Below are 13,500 nucleotides of genomic sequence, written 5' to 3'. Positions count from 1 at the left end.
GCCCGTTGTCCTCAAAGGAGACCTCTGGGTAATGCTCAAGGACTCAGTCTCGGACCTGGGTAGCACCCATTGTGAACCCGGGGGTGATAGCATGCCTGACCTCCTCCTGAAAGTCCTCAGAGGCCCTATACTTGTCAGCCCCTCGGACCTTGGCTTCCTGAACCCTTGCCGTTATCTGCGCCTTCAACTCTGTAAGCTTCCGATTGCATTCTTGGCGAGTATGAAGAAGCTCTGCTTCCATGTGGTCCACCTTCTCGAGGAGGACCAAACGCTCATTCTCGAGCATAGACTTCTCACCTTCGAAAGCCTCGAGGCTCAGGCCAAGGCCAAGGCCTCGGCCTGGATCGCCAGCTGACCCACTTGGTTCTGAGCTTGGATAAGACACCGATGGTTAGAAAGTCACGATGACAATGACTAAGAATTCAAAGGCCAAATCTTACCCCCGCCATGAAGATGCAGGCGTTGGTTATCATGGCTACCGTCCCCTAGCATTGTGCTTCGGTAGCATCTCGGGGGAGGCTGCCCTTCTGTACTAGCTCACGATCTACATGCCCGACGGACAGAGTGTCGTCCTCCTTGACCGACCATCTAGGGATGAAGCCAACCTTGGCTCGGATATTCGTGGCCCTCGGGCTTCTGAAGTCAGCCACCGGAGAAGCTTCTGGGGCAGACAACAAGTTATGGCTCGAAGCAGCGAGGGCCTGGACCGCTTCAGTGTTAGGTCCTTCGACCCTGGCCCTCTTCTTTGAAGGGGGAGCTTCGGAGGTGGGGGCTCCTTTCTTCTTCTCCTTCCTCTTCTGCTTCTGTTGTTGCTGAGCATCCCGCGCCCTGGCCTCCCTTATTTGGGCCTGCCTCTCTATAGTAGCAGCCCTAGCCTCGGCCCTGGAGATTTGCATTGCATAAAGGCATGAAGGAAGTTTTTACAAAGTACGAAACCCCAAGGCAAATAAACTTGGGCTGGCCTAAGACTCACCCGGGCTAAGCCCGAATCTGAACAAAACGACGTTAGACTTAAGATGGTTGGACTCAATTGGAGGGAAAGTGTCCTGACGTCTCACCATCACCATCGACTCCGCGTCTGTCCCAAAAAAGGTAGGGGTGGAGTTCACCATCCTCAAATCAGGGATATCCCAGACAGTGTCGAAGGGAACCCTCTCGGACGACCTCACGAAGAAGAATTTCTCCTTCCACCCGTGGATCAACGTTGGATAACCGTTCAGCAGCCGAAGGTCTTTCTGAGGGCTAAAATAGTACCAGCTCAAAAGCCCTTTACTAGCTTGGAGGAGGAAGCAATTGACGAAGAGGGGGAGGGAGAGAGGCCTTCGGTCCTTGGAGAAGAGGACAATGAAACTGAGCATCTGCGGCCATCCGTTCGGTGTCAGCTAGGTTGGATAAATCCCGTAATACTGAAACACTCTTGTAAAGAAGGGGTGGAAGGGAAGCTGAAGGCCTAGCTTAAAGGCCTCCTTGTATAAGCACAGCTCTTCAAAGTTCCGATAGCTGGCTCGATCTGTTGGTTTTGATAGTTGAAGCTTGAAAGCATCCGAGATACTGAAGGAGGCCCTTAGTTCCCCCAACTCCAGCTCGTCCATGGTGGAAATGATATGGAGAGCTACCACCTCAAGGGGGTCCTGGGTCTAGGCATGAGATTCAAGCACCCTCTCTCTGAACCCCTCACTGTTTGAACCAGCCTCAGACCCAGATGGCGAGGCCATGAATGATGAGTCACGGGATGAGGGCGAATCGAGGAAAGAGCCCGAGGACATCCCTCGGATCCCCCGGGGCTTCAACCCCTTCTGTTGGACATTGTCCTCTCAAAAGATGAGGGACTATACCCAGATGAACTAGACATCGTACTTACTTTTGATCAGGATGAGATGCTGAAGAAAAAGGAAACTGAGACTAAGAGGAAGCACTCCGAAGGAAACACCTAAACCAAAAGAAGGCTCTCCGAGGGAAAAACAAAAGTGGCCCACAAATGGACCCCCACCCTTTATAAATGGAAGAATAACGATACGACTGCCCGAGAATTAATGGCACCATCACGTCATCAATAAATGCCCTCGAGGTTTGAGCCATAAGCGGACCTACCTCAATTGGGGGCTCAGGCAAAGGTTGAGCAAACCTAACCGAAGGGACCCGTGTTGGTTAGGGCTCAGGAAAAGGCCGAACAGACTTGACCAAAGGTCCTTGCCTCGGTTGGGGGCTCAGGCAAAGGCCGAGCAGACCTGATCGAAGGCCCTTACCTCAATTGGGGGCTCAGGAAAAGGCCGAGTGGACCTGGCCAAAGGTCCTTACCTCGGTTAATGGCTCAGGCTAAGGGCGAGTGGACCTGACCGAAGGTCCTTAGCTCGGTTGGGGGCTCAGGCAAAGGCCAAGCGAACCTAACCAAAGGTCCTTACATTGATTGGGGGCTCAGGCAAAGGCCGAGTGGACCTGATCGAAGGTCCTTACCTCGGTTGGTGGCTCAGTCAAAGGCCGAGTGGACCTGATCGAAGGTCCTTACCTCGGTTGGTGGCTCAGTCAAAGGCCGAGTGGACCTGATCGAAGGGACCCGCGTTGGTTGGGGGCTCAGGAAAAGGCCAAGCAGACCTGACTGAAGGTCCTTACTCTATTGGGGGCTCAGGCAAAGGTTGAGCAGACCTGATCGAAGGGACCAACGTTGGTAGGGGCTCAGGCCTAAGCCGAGCCGACTTAACCGAAGGTCCTTACCTAGTTTGGGGGATCAGGCAAAGGCCTAGTGAACCCTATCGAAGGTCCTTACCTCGGTTGGGGGCTCAGCCAAAGGCCGAGGGGACCCGATCGAAGGTCCTCACCTCAGTTGGGGGCTCAAGAAAAGGCCGAGGGGACCTGATCGAATGTCTTTATCTCAGACAGGACGAAAGCCGAAGCCAAAGGAATAAGGCCTAAGGAGCACACGAATGGAAAGGAAAATGACTAAAGATATGGTTCCTCCCACCAGAAGAGCCTCCTAGTGGGAGTAAGGGGGCTACTAATACACCCAAATCAGTCACCCTGTGAAACAAGGACACGTGACATCCGAGGGAAAGACAAGCGTCGCCCAATCGGTAGAGGCTGTGAGGGTTCAAACTATGTAAGGAGAGGACACCAGAGAGGGAAGATCCCCCCTCGAAGGGGTGTAGGATGTATCCGAGTAGGACTCGGGTAAGGGGAAAAATGTGTTCGGGTGGGACTCCCTAAACCCTAAACCCTCAATCCTAAATCTTAAACCCTATAAGAGGGACCCCAAAAGGAGAGAATGAGGTAAGTCATCACACACACCATTACTCTTGGAAAAAACTGTTCTGCCGGTCTCTAACTTGGGCGTCAGAGGACTAATCCTGGAGGCCTCCGGGCCTCTGCCTTCTGTGTTTATACAGGATTAGCGCTCAGCCTCGTACAGATTTTTGGCGGTAACAAAACTGATCTATGGTTTTCCCATGTTAGAGCTTCTATTTCTTAGGTAGTGTACATTCAAGTACAACTCCTTAACCCCATCAAGTATTTCCCAAAACTTTTTTCCTAAGATTATACTTATGTTTATATTTTCAATTGATTTGAATTAGTGCTATATATTTGGGAGTAGAGATTGAAGGGAGGATGACATGTTGAATGTCAATTATCTAATCCATTTTTCTTGTGGTAATAATCTGTAATTTGTTCAAAATCGTTTTTTATTGTAATGGTAGCTTGTTTTGGATTGCCCCATTTGTGCATCTGCGATTTAAGTGGAGACCTTGCCAGTGGGTTACTGCACTAGTCTCCTCGAGAATTAGTCTAGGTGTGTGTAAGCTGGCCTAGACATCTTGGTTAACTATTAAAAAAAAAATGAAAGAGAGAGTAATGGTAGCTTGTTTTGGATCTCTATTCCTTTAGGAATTTTGATATCAAGCTTTCCTGCCAAAATAGCTATAGTTTATGATTTTATTTTAGTAAATAATTTATGAATTTTTGTGAGCCCAAAACATTTGTTCTAGATAATTGGTCATCGCAATTTGATTAGCTTACATATTTTGTGTGTCATTTTTCTTTAAATGCTGACTATCGAATGCTATAACTTTTGATGTTCCTGTCATGTGGTTATCCATTTCTCAGTTTCTACTTCTTGTGTACTTGAAACTAATGAACTATGGTCTCTTCCTCTGTAGACATGGTGTTCAAGAAAGAAACCATCAATTCCATCTCAAAAAAAAAAAAAAAAAAGGGAAAAGAATAAGGCCATTATACCTCTAGTTTGGAAATAAAAAAGCATATTACCCTAGGAAGAATTTCATTTAGAATTCTGGAAAGGAAAACACATGAGGCCCTATAAAGGGTTCATTTACTACTACTATTTTGAATTTTTCATAATCCTTAATTGTAAAATGGTGAAGATAACAACAACTTCCTACCGCAGTTGGTGAACTGTGGTGAGTAAAAATCCTATGCTCACTAGGAGGTCTCAAGTTCGAACCTCTTGGTTGTTACCTACTTTCCTCCCTACCTATCAAAAAAAAAAAAATGGTGTCAGTTCTCAATGATCCCAATAGGGTAAATGTCTAAATTCTTCTATAACATTTTTCATAAAAGTCATAACTATACTTAGCAATAAAACACTAGGAAAGGCCCACATACGACAAAGAGTTTTTGTTGCCATCGGAACAAGGAGAAGTCCCATTCCTATTAACATAGGAACTGGAAGTGGACGCTGTGAATGTTAATGGCTATCACCTAAACATGCAGCTAGTAGTGCCATGAACTGTCCTTAGGGACCTACTTGTGGGGTTCCTGACCATTATTCTTCTGTAATCTTAAGGGCCATATATATAGATGTCTTTTCTTACCAAATTCTCCTTGGTCATTTTGATCTGCCCCTTGTAGTAGGTCCTCTGACCTAATCTGTATGAAGCCAGAGTATCTTTCTACTTTTGAATTTTAGGCCCTCACACTAAACCCCCCCCCCCCCAATTATCATCTTAGTTGAACTAAACAATGATGATATTTTTACAAGGCAATGCGAGTATTCGTATTGGAGTCTCTAGAGTTACTACAGACCTTGTCAATTAGAAACCAATATCATAGCCCAAATGATGTAATGCCTTTTTCTCTTTTTGCATTTTAATGTCTTTAGGTACACCGGCATCAATAGACTATCTGGTTCATATTTTTATCGCATTTAATATGTTAAAGATCATTCGCAAGAACCATTTTATGAGATTTAATAAGAAAATCTCTAGAATATTCAAGATCTTACAGGATGGTAAAATTTCAATGTAACAACTCAAGGTTTTTAGGTATGATAAAGAAAAAGATCTTAGTGAATGTCTAATGAAATGTGGACTGTGACTTCAACAGCAAGGTTACTGTATGTGTAGTGATATGATATCATAATAATGAGATATCTGGACAATTTAGTAATGCAATGTTCATTTCTTATTGTAAAATTGATTACTTTTGTAATGGAATTTTGAAATAGCAGATCAACAAGAGAGAGAGAGAGAGAGAGAGAGAGAGAGAGAGAGAGAGAGAGAGAATGAAACATCTTCACCACATGTAACTGAAGCAGTGTTGTGCAACAATGAATCATTCATAAACTGACGATGATGCCAAAAAATGGAAACACATGCCACACAGAAAAAGAGGGGGGGGGGGGGGGGAGAGAATTATGTTATTGGATTGTTTCCTTGTTTCCTCATTGTAGGTTGGTAAATCAAACAAAGAAACATAAGGAGCAAGAGAGGAAATTTATGATTGTATTCCTCTTGTAATTGCTCTCACAATCGTGAGTGAACATAAATAGTTTGAATTTAGAATTTACTTTGAGTTTCTATACAAAATTTCATACTTTCTTAAATGATGAAAACAATCGATCCTATAATATTTCTAGACAGAAAGGATAGTACTTTTATTACCATTAAGAGAATGAGGTGAAAAAAACTATCTGTGGAAGAGATTCCATCAAGCTTTATACTTAGAATAGCATTTACAATTGTAAATGGGAAAAGTGAGTGTATTTGGCTATAATCCACAAACCTTTATATATAAGGTCACTAACTCTATGATAAAGTGGTTGAGGGTGCACATAGTTTGAAATAGTAAAATCATTAATGGAAGGCACCCATGATTTTTTTGAATGTCATCTTGACCATTTCCAATATTCCAATATACCAATTTCCTGAAAAAAGGTAACATATTCCAAATACTATTCCATTCCTATGATCTAACTTTCCCTTTCTCTTGGTTGTTTTGCTTCCCTCCCCTCGGTAGGTTTTAGTCCCATTTTCTTGTTTGGGCTTGTTCGAGGTTTTCTCCTTGGCTCGCCTAGGTGGCTCAGTATTGTTTTCTTATTTATTTTTGACATATTCTTCATTCATTAAAGAAAGATAAATATTTAGACTCAAACTTAGAGTTAACGATAAAATTCGGGATAACCAAATAAATCAAATTATGCTTACACACACCTAACACCTATTACACATATGGTTCAATATTAAGGGGATGTTGATCTACTAAAAAGGACTACATAAACCTAGAATAGCCTTCAAAGTTAAAATATCATTTTTATGTGCACTACAAGAAAAGCAATTTTCGGCTATGCTTTTGGGTTGCGGTATTTATATTTCCATCACCAAATATAATATAATGTGATGGTAGTATTTAAATGTTGCCCTAAATTTATATAATGTGACGGTAAAAAATTGACCGTCACCATTTATAAATATTTGGTGATGGTATTTATTTTTCCATCTTCAAATATAATATAAGGCCATGCAAAAAAATAAGTGTCACCATAAAATTATTTTGGGTGACTGTTGAACTTATACTGTCACCATATATTATTTATAGAGACAGTAATATTTAAATGTCACCTTAAATTTATATAATGTGATGGTAAAAAATTGCCCATTGCCATTTATAAATATTGGGTGATGTTATTTATTTTTCCGTCTCCAAATATAATGTAATGCCACGGAAAAAAATAAGTGTCGCCATAAAATTATTTGGGTGATGGTTGAACTTATACCGTCACCATATATTATTTATAGAGACGGTAGAAAACTAATTGTCACCATTTATTAGTTTAAGACCACGGCATAAATAAAATCATCACCAAATATTATTTTTAGAGACGGTAAATATATCTGTCACCCTTTATAAATTTACCATGACAGAAAATTGCCGTCACGAAATATTTGATTATCGAATTCACTTAGGCTCCGTTTGTTTCAGCATAAAATTTCACCCCCAAAATTTTTCTTACATGTTGGCAAATTTTTCAATGTTTGTTTTGAGGAGGTAAAATATGTTATAAAATTTTACCGTAAAAAAATTTCAATGTTTGTTTGACATTTATTTTTCATAGGAAAATCATTTAAAATAATTACCAAATGCCTTGCATCCACCTTTGCAGTTGTTTCTCAATTTTCCCTTCACTGTGTTGTTAAAATTGGCTCATTAATTTTTTTTTTAAATTCCATTAATATTTAATCTAATATTTCTATTGCATTGGTTGAACCCAAAGTCCTAATGGTGGTCCAACTTCTAATTTGTAAATTTGAGAGTACATGAAAGAAATCAAAAAGGAAAACAGAGATAGAGAGAACGACAACTTACCTTCATCCTGTGGAGGATATCTTTTTCGATCATAATTCCTTGCATATGAAGTTGAGAGAGATGGAAGTTGGGGAAGGAGAGCCTAGTGTTTAAATTTAGAAGAACCGTGAGAGAGCGGTGGTAGTTGTTAAGGAGATGTGGAGATGTAACTGAAGAAATGACGAGGAAGATGAATGGAGCATAATATTCGATCTCAATCAACGCTGGAAAAGAGATGGCAAAAACGAAGAGAAAGTTCAGAGAGAGAGAGGAGAGAGAGAGAGAGACTCCACTTTAGATAGAGAGGGTACCTTGTCTGTACTTCAATCGCAAAATCCAGGAGAACAACAAACAGGGGAGGAGTTCTGCAAACAACTGGCTTTTCAGGATTGGCTAACTCTTACTTGCAACTAGCTTGTATCTCTAGGCTTGAGTCCTGACAGGAAAGGGGATACCACTTACATTGCTTATAGAATTTATACCTACATATTGAGACTTAGTAATTAGAATGGGTTTATCATAAATGAAAATGGATCATGTGGTTGTGTGTTTGTGGCGTCATATTGTGAGCATGCATTTGGCATCATGTTTGGATGTGTGATTGCCTGCTCACCTCTCACTGGGCTTGTGAAGCTTACCCTTCTTGGATTTATGTTTTTAGATGGTGGAACTGGAGCTGAAGTAGACAAGTGATCAGCAATAGTGTGAGGCCATGTCTGCGAGACACTATAGAGAGGACTGAGATTTCATTTTTATCTATGTGATTTATGTTACATTGCTTGTAAGGTATCAATAATTAATTATGTAAATATGGGTTGTAATTAATTTGGCCCTGTATATATATTCTTAACATTGTAGACTTGATCACCACGGATAGTATTAAAGACAACTTTTATATATATTCTATGATTTTGGTAGATGATCTCGTGGTTTGGGAGTTCGTAGATTGCTTCTATGATCCTTGTGGAGGTAGGCTAACTAGTTGGAAATCTAGTGTCACATAACTTGGCCTATATTTGAGACAGGGTGTGGCAAGGGAAATGGACATTAATTAGTGAACTAGGGAAGTATTTTGATGAATTTTTTGGGTTTGTTCCGAAAAATTTTTGGTGTTAGTGGTCGTATAAAGTCGTGGCCATATACCCTTAACAACAACTTGCTGGCTGGTGCGATCTCTTAGCCATGCTTCATCGCTCCGTCTCTGGCCAAATCTATGTTCTCTTCTCCAAGTATAACAAGAAAAACCTAAAAAAATACATAGTTACAATTAGCCTCAATTCCCTCTCCCACCTTTATCCACTAATCCTTGTGTTCGTTTCACCCACCGAAAGTCCAAAATCCCTTTCCACCAAGAGTCCAAAACCCCTTTCCTAGATTTTCCTCTCTCACATATGTAATAATACCTTAAATTAATTTGATTCATTCACCATTAAAGATCTCTCAAAGAAACTGAAACTGAAACCCTCCAAACCATTAAATCATGATCAACGAGAATTAATGAAAAGAGTATATAGTTGCTCAATATCCTAAAATAAATAGAAAGAATCTGGTATTTGTAATGACAATGAATAGTACTAACTAGAGAAACAAGGGTCTAGTGAATCGAATCAACATAAATCCTATCAAAATCAGTCCCACCACTGCCAACCCCACCACCATCACAATTCAAATCCCAAGAGTAAACAAATATAAAAAAATAAATAAAAATTAAGAAGAAAGAAAGCTCTAAATCTATGAGACCATGGCCCCCATGCAAAGGGGAAGAGATAAAGCTCTGATCAACAGATCTATAGCACAAAAGTTCTTATTCGATCATTACCTTTAACGGGTAGTTTGGGTATTTTGAATTTGTTCCACCTATGACGTTATCATTAAATGGTGAGTGAATAATGGACAGAGGCTAGTTGTAATAAATCTAAAATGTAAGGACTGTCCAAGTAAACTTTTCAAACTTTTAAGGTGTCAAGTAATCAAGCCATAGTATGGGGTGTCTAAGTAATTACCCTATTTTAAATTATGGTAAAGGATTTCGTGTATGAAATATGAAAATTATCAACACTCCAATAGTTGAAATACTAAGCGTCTATTTCCTTTCAAGAGGAAAGGACGCTATCTGGTTGCACTCACTTTCCCATGATGCAATGAAAAAATGCCCCTAACACTCTAGTTGGATGCTTGTACGCATACTCCCATACACTTCCATTGGCCTATGTACTGGTGTAGTGGCCATGTCACCATATAGCATTCTTTCTCCCAAAAAAAAAAAAGGAAAAAGAATGCTACCTGGTTGCATGGTTCCTCGAGCCATATATCCTGCATACAAAATTAGTGTCTAGCTCCCTAAGAAATAAAAAATCCCATTCATGTTGATTTCCTGTGCATGCTTTCATTGCCCCATGCTGGTGTAGGTGCCTCAAAACCAAATATAGATATCTTGACTAAAAAATGGTGGCCCTACGCCCAGACACATTTGGGGGCGGGGGAATGACCATCTGTGATACCCTTTCTAAACCCAATTTATTTATCCGGTTGGTTCAGTTTGGTCGTGTATGATCTGAACCCAATCGAGTTGAGGCAGGTACCCTATGGAATATGGTAGCCAGGGTGACCCTGAACTTAGGATGGCCAGACAAGTCTGAGCCGGTGCCTAATGAAGTTCGTGTGCCTAAGCCGTGCACTTACATGTATCACAAGGCCATGTACGGACAATAAGGTATATAGCCGTATTTTATGACGAGTGCATATTTTAATCAATTATCAAGAGTGAATTACGTGTCGGGGGCCGAGCCCCGTCGAAATCCCAATTATTAGGCTAAGTTTCGACTGACTGGTGGGTGGTCATAGGTGGGTTGGATCCACCAGATTGACCTACCAGTCTGGTCATTAGATATTTTGACCCAGGTATAAGTAGCAATTAATGCTTTTCTTTTCCCTCATTTAATGTCTTACACAGTGGGTGATAAAAGTAAAGAAGAGAGAGAAAAAGAAATAAAGAGAAGGGAAGAATAAGGAAGAAAAAGGGAAGGAGATGCTCATTGTGCGACGCCGAGGTTAGATCTTTTGATTCTCGCACCAAAAAAGTAATCCTTGTCTTAAGATCTACAATTTGAGGTGAGAAGGCTATATTTCTCAAACCCTCAAGAAATCCTAAGTGAAACCTTTTGATTTGGGTAGAAATCATTTAGATATTTTTAATCCCACTTGAGATGATGAATCTAAGGTTTGAAAGAGGACCTACAAGTTGATTTTGAAGGTTTAGATGAAGAAATCATAAGATTTGAAGAGCACTTGGTGATCTCTTGAACTAAAGAAGAGATTTGGTGTTTTGGAATCGTTCTTGAGTAAAGAGGTAGAATCTGAGCTTAAAACTTTGATTAGATTTTAGATCTAGGTTAGAATCACAATATGGGACCTCAGATGTGTGAAATATGCGATCGAATCTTTTATGAGGATTCCCCAAAGCAAGATGAAGCATGGAAGTGAACAGCAGAATCCCGATTCCGATTGATGGGTGCCTAGAAGTGGATGGACCCACCAATCTGAGCCCGCCTGTCCTAGTTGGGCTTCTGGCTTGACGTGTGAGCAAGGATTGGTGGGCACCTGGCCCATCGCTCCTGGCCTGTGGGTCTAGGTAGAGCCCCTGGGTCGAGTGGCAAGCAAGGACCAGTGGGCACCTGGTCTGCCGCTCCTGGTCTATCGGTCCAAACAGAGCCCCTGGGTCAAACAACAGGCACGAACCAACGGGTACCTAGCCCACCAGTTGACCTACTAGTCTGACCTATAGGGTTTCGATTGGGCCCAAATTTGTCGGGCAACCTCTCATAGTAGTTCTAAATGCGTTGAGATCATCATACTTCATTGTTTATGATTCCAAAATAGAGATATGCTAAACTCAACCTTTTATGATAGGATTTACTAGAAACTCATGTCACCACACGTTGGATCTTCCTTGTACCAAGGGTGAACATTGTACATAACCAAGTAAGTGGGGAGAGGATGTTGACTTTATTTTTTGAGTGTTTCTACATCATCCCATTATCGTTGTAGATTAGCCATGTCATCACTTTATTACTATGTTTAGATTAGTCATCCATATATGCCATTTGCATGAATTGTCTTGTGCATTATGAAACTCATTTATGGTTTATTATGCTGTGACTTTACTCATTAAATGTTTAATTCTTGCCATGGGTTATGAGATGGATGATTTCAATTATTGAATGCGATGTATTGTTAAATTAGATGCCGTAGTCAACTTGAAAAAGAATATATTGGTGACCCGTGGAATGGGATAGAGTGGCACTATATAGTCGTATATCTCATCTAGAAGCATATAATTAAAAATGATATTTTCCTGTGCTACTGCCCTTCTCAGTAGGGGTTTAGGTGTCGTATATATTACTGGGGGGAAGCTCATGGTTGTGTACCAACGGTGGCGGTTAGAAGTACGCGCCAACTGATCACTAGGATGGTCGGCAACTTTGGTGATATAACAAGAGGGTCAACTGTACTGCTTTTACTTCAATGCAAGGCAAGACCCATTTTACTTTAATATCACTAAGAAACAGCAATTTACTTGAATGTTGCTAAAGAACAACAATTTACTTTTTTGATACCCACAGTTGGCCTTCTCGGACAACCCTATGGGCGTATCGCTGGATGGGGTTCGCAACTTGTACCCGAGGTATAGGCACACTGTGATTGTGAGTAGCACATAACCTATGAATTAGAAATGTTGCCTAGGTGGACTAAGATAATAAAATGAACTTACATGCATATAGGTTCATTTGTATTGTGAATGCTTGCTTGGTCTTTTTTTTCACTTACTGGGTTAGTGAGCTCATTCCATGTGCATACCATTTTTAGATGATCTTACAAGTTATCCAACTGAAGAGCTAGAACCAAGACCCATCGTAGAATTTTCAGTCAAGGACTGGTGGGTCCCTGAAGATCTTGGGTATGGTACCGAGTGCTCGTGCGAAAGTAGTGTTGCGGGATAACAACATTGATACCATCCCGGGATTTTTTTTTATTATTTTGTTATGTTACCTCTTTTACGCTCTGGATATGTAAATTGTATTTATTGTGTATATATCACACCTCCGGGCCCACATGTAAATGTATTATGTAATATAATTTAGGTATCAAGAGTATTGGGATATTTACAGGTATATATATGTAAGACTTTAGCTGAAATACAGAATTTATATTCCTTAATTGTGTGTGTGTTGTGTTGTGGTTACTGCATTAGATGATACTGTTAGGTATTGGGTTAACAGGTGTTAACTTGATCACTAGTCCGATTCTGTGTGAACCGAGTGTGACACCATCTCACTCCTCATATAAAACGGAAAAATTCCACCTATGTTGATGAATTAATAGTGCTCTCATTGGCCTCTACGCTAGTATAAGGGCCACACGGTGCTCAATTTTGTCACTAACTTGTCCAAAAAATAAAATAAAACATTCGTTTATGACATTCTCTTAATCTATCGTGCTAAAAGTTTGGGGAATAGATTCTAATCTAATGGTTTAGAACTCATTGTCAACATGTTTTCATTAAATCATTTCTTCTGAAAAAGTTAGTACATTCAAGAAAGGAAGATGATCTGAGAAATTGTTCTATTACATGCATGTATACATTTACCAAAAAAAAGATACATGCATATATACTCTTTGACAAATAAGCCAACAGTTGTTGATGTTTTCCAAAAAATTTCCATAGACCTTTCATATGTGAAGTATACCTCGCCACCTCGGTATCTTTTTTGTGAAATTAAATATTTAAAATTTTACATATCCTCTTCTTTTTTTTTCTTTCTCTTGTGAAATAATTGAGATAAATGATTTTTTTTTTTGTCTTATCTCTATACATTACAGCCCCATGCTCTTATTTCAAAAAGTAGGAACACCCACCCCACGCCCCCC

This window comes from Macadamia integrifolia, unplaced genomic scaffold (assembly GCF_013358625.1).
Source record: "Macadamia integrifolia cultivar HAES 741 unplaced genomic scaffold, SCU_Mint_v3 scaffold99, whole genome shotgun sequence".
Taxonomy (NCBI): Eukaryota; Viridiplantae; Streptophyta; class Magnoliopsida; order Proteales; family Proteaceae; genus Macadamia; species Macadamia integrifolia.
Note: the sequence above shows the minus strand (reverse complement) of the source record.